The sequence below is a fragment of the Theropithecus gelada genome, chromosome 7b (assembly GCF_003255815.1).
Source record: "Theropithecus gelada isolate Dixy chromosome 7b, Tgel_1.0, whole genome shotgun sequence".
Lineage (NCBI taxonomy): Eukaryota > Metazoa > Chordata > Mammalia > Primates > Cercopithecidae > Theropithecus > Theropithecus gelada.
The window spans coordinates 5099690-5103691 of NC_037675.1; positions in this window are offsets into that span (position 1 = coordinate 5099690).

The window sequence follows — 4002 nt, forward strand, 5'->3', positions numbered from 1 at the left end:
CTGGAAATCAACCCCCATTAGCCCTGAGGTGAGTTGGGTGGGCCTCTGGTTCTTATAGAAATGAGCCTGCCTAAACTAACAGGGCGTCTGCTGCACAAATTACTGTGGGCAAATGCTGAGCTGCCTGCAGAGCTGCATAAAAAGCCCATGGTAGCTTTTCTTTGATGCTAAGTACAGGAGTAATGCGCCGCCTGTGATCTGAAGACACCAGGATCCCAGAAGCCATGGGCCTGATCCTCCCACCTCGAAGCTCACATGCCCAGTAAATGCATGCGTGTTTCTTTACAGCAAGGGAGGGACGCTTGGCTCTCCCATGGCAGGATGGTGGCCTTGCTGAAGACCCTTTGCTTCAGCCACTTTGGCTGTGGGTCTTAGAATCTTCGCCGGCAGGGCTGAAAGGAACTTTGGGGACTCTCCTGTCCAATGCCATCATTTTACAGATATGGAAACAAAGACCCCAAGGCCCCTACCCCTCAGTGAGGACTAATCTGGAGCTCTTGATATATATATATATTTTTTGAGACTGAGCTTTGCTCTCGTTGCCTGGGCTGGAGTGCAGTGGTGTGATCTTGGCTCACCGCAACCTCTGCCTTCCGGATTCAATCGATTCTCCTGCCTCAGCCTCCAGAGTAGCTGGGATTACAGGCATGAGCCACCACGGCCAGCTAATTTTTTTTGTATTTTTCGTAGAGACAGGGTTTCTCCATGTTGGTCAGGCTGGTCTCAAACTCCCGACCTCCGGAGATCCACCCGCCTCGGCCTCCCAAAGTGCTGGGATTACAGGCGTGAGCCACTGTGCCTGGCCGTTTTGTTTTTTTTTTTAGATGGAGCCTTGCTCTGTTGCCCAGGCTGGAATGTAGTGGTGTGATCTTGGCCCACTGCAACCTCCAGTAGCAGAGCGATTCTCCTGCCTCAGCCTCCCACGTAGCTAGGATTACAGGTGTGCACCACCATGCCTGGCTAATTTTTGTATTTTTTTAGTAGAGATGGGGTTTCACCGTGTTTCCCAGGCTGGTCTTGAACTTCTGACCTCCGGTGATCTGCCCACCTCGGCTTCCCAAAGTGCTGGGATTACAGGCATGAGCCACCATGCCTCTGGAGCTCTTGACTCCTTGTGTTTCCTTCCATCCATGTCAAACATGAGGGTCACCCCCCAACTCAGGCTCTCCCATCAGGGTGTTTACCTTCTACTGTCTGGAGGCCGTGAAGGTGTGCACAGGAGATTGTATGGGGCAAGGAATTTCCACCATTCAACCCACCTGAAGGAAATGTTTTGAGCTCTCAAGAGTTCTGCCACATAGCTGTCTCTTGCCCTAGGATGCTAATAGTCAGTCAAAAGAGAGAAGACTGAAGCAAGCCCTGTGCTTGTACCAATCAGTCACGACATCCCACCTGCTCTACATCCCAGTCACCTCCCATTGCTCTTGCAATCAAGCCAAACATCTCACCAAAGGCCTCCAGAACTTGCCTGGTTGGTCCCTGCCTCCATGACAAGTCCACAGCGTGCTGTCCCCTCCCTCCATGTGAAGCCACACGGACTTCATCCATGTTCTTTAATAGACCTCACCTGCACACGACCTCTTCACACATGCTGTCCCCTACCTGGAATGCTCTTCCTCATTCGTCTCCCTTCAGCTTTCAGCCCAGGTATCACTTCCTCAGGAAGCTTGCCCTGACCCCGTGCCCCACCCTGACCAGGTCTAGACCCCAGATCCTGAGCAGTCTCAAGTTTCATACTTTTCCTTCCTGGACCTTATTGTAACTTTTAATCATTTGTTAATGATTTATTTATTTATAGAATTACTTGCCTAATAGCTACCATCCCAGTTAGATTCTGACATCCCAGTTAGATTACACTCTCCAAGGGCAGAGACCTTGCCTGTTTGCGCACTACTGCATCCCTAGCAGAGTACACAGATAGAATAAATTGTTGCCCTTTTGAGAACACCCATATTCAAGGGCAAAGAAAAAAGAGGCCCCTTGCTAAGCCCAGCTTTGGACAGCAGCCAGATAGACCCAGACCACCTCTTTTCCCCCGAGCTTTAGGGCCAGTTCCTGTTCTGAGGGGGAGGGACAGCAGGCCTCATGTTTCCAGAGGGCTCCACATCTTTCCTCCAAGTCCGGAAGCAAAGAAGCACATCTGTTCCCCAAACAAGTACACTATCCCGGACCCAGAGACCACCAGCTTTATGTAACGGGAAAAACAGACACAACTTCAGCTCACAAGTTCAAGGGGACAAAGATAAGGATCAAAGGAAGTAACAATAGGACCATTCACTGGGCTTGAACTTCATCAGGGCCTGGGATGAAAGCACACCATTTCTAGCCTTCGGGGCAGTCCTCTGGGATGGGACGTACCATTTCCACTATATAGATGTGGAAACTGAGGCAGTCCCCCGCAGGCAGGATAGAGCAGGCCCAGGGCTGAGACCCAGCCCTCTCTACCTCAGCTGTCAGGGATGGGCTTTCTGGGTCTTGTCTTCCTCCCCTGCCAACCTGTTTTCCCACACCGGGGCCTAATTCACACCTGGGAGCCCCTCATGGCTTCCCTTCCTTCTCACCAAGCCTTGCCTCAGACCCCTCCTGCACCAAACCCTCCGCCTTCTCCATCCCATCTTCCTCTCCCTCCATTCCTCCCCTCCTTCGGTTTCCGTGGCAACCCCATCCTCCGCTCCGCCACTCGGTCCTGCCTTCCCATCTCATCTCTTTCTTCCCTCTTTCATCTCTCCCCTCATCGCAGTGTACAGTCCAAATCCCCCTCTGTCCTCTGCCTCTGCTCTCTCGCTCCTTTTACTCTCCTTTTATCTCCTTCAATGTTCTCTTGTCATCTCAGGGTGACATTTATTTATCTCTTGCTTAAAAATAAAAAAGAAAAGAAGAAAGAAAGGAGGGAAAAAGAAACCCCATTCCATCAGCCAGGGCTTCTCCAGATCAGTCCTGGCCTTCTCTCTCTCGGTCATCTCTAAGGGTCAGACTCCCCACGGGGGCCAGGAGAGGGGAGACAAACCCCAGAATGGACCCCTGCCTGCCACAGGGAAGCTTCTCTATTGACCTCACCTAGGGAGGGGAGGAAGAAAACACAAGGGTGGGAAGTACGTGTTGGGGGAGCTCCCTGGGAAGAGGCATCCCAGAGAGTCTGGCCCTGCTTCCCTGAGTTCAGGATAGGGGAGAAGCCAGCACCCCCTCAAGATGAAGCAAGGGCAGGATCTAGAACAGGGGGTGGCCAGGTGCAGAAATCCCCCATGACCAGCCCCAGGCAGGAATTCACTGCTGACTGGCGCAGTGGCTCACAACTATAATCCCAGCACTTTGGGAGGCCAAGGCGGGAGGATCACTTAAGCTCAGGAGTTCGAGACCACCCTGGGCAACATTGTGAAACCCCATCTCTACAAGATATTAACAGGCCATATGGCACGTGCTTGTAGTAACAGCTACTTGGGGGGCTGACTGGGAGGATGGCTTGAGTCTGGGAGGTCAAGGTTGCAGTGAGCCATGATCACACCACTGCACTCCAGCCCGGGTGACAGAGTTAGACCATGTCTCAAAAAAAAAAAAAGGAGTTCACTGCTGTCCAGGGAAACCCAACCATTCACCGCCCCATGCTGCCTCTTCAGGCCCTACCTTGCATTGTGTGAATGAGACACAGGGCCTGGCCCCAGGGTGAGGCACCCAACAAATGCTCAGGGTGCGCAGCTCCCTCACTCCAAACAGGATGGTGAGGTTCACCAATTCTCCACAATTCACTCTTCTATGTTCCTAAATTGCCTCTGAGTAAAGGAAGCAAAATTCACGGGCTTTCCCACCCATGTCTCTGTGCCCCAAGTTTAAGGCAGAATGAAAGGTTGCCAGCTCTTTCTAATTTCTTTTCAGGGATCATTTACTGAGCTCATATTATGGACCAGGCACAAGAGACAGGCTGTCCCAGGGAGATGGACATTTTATTTTATTTTATTTTTATGATTATTATCTTAAGAGGCAGAGTCTCTCTCTGTTGCCCAGGCT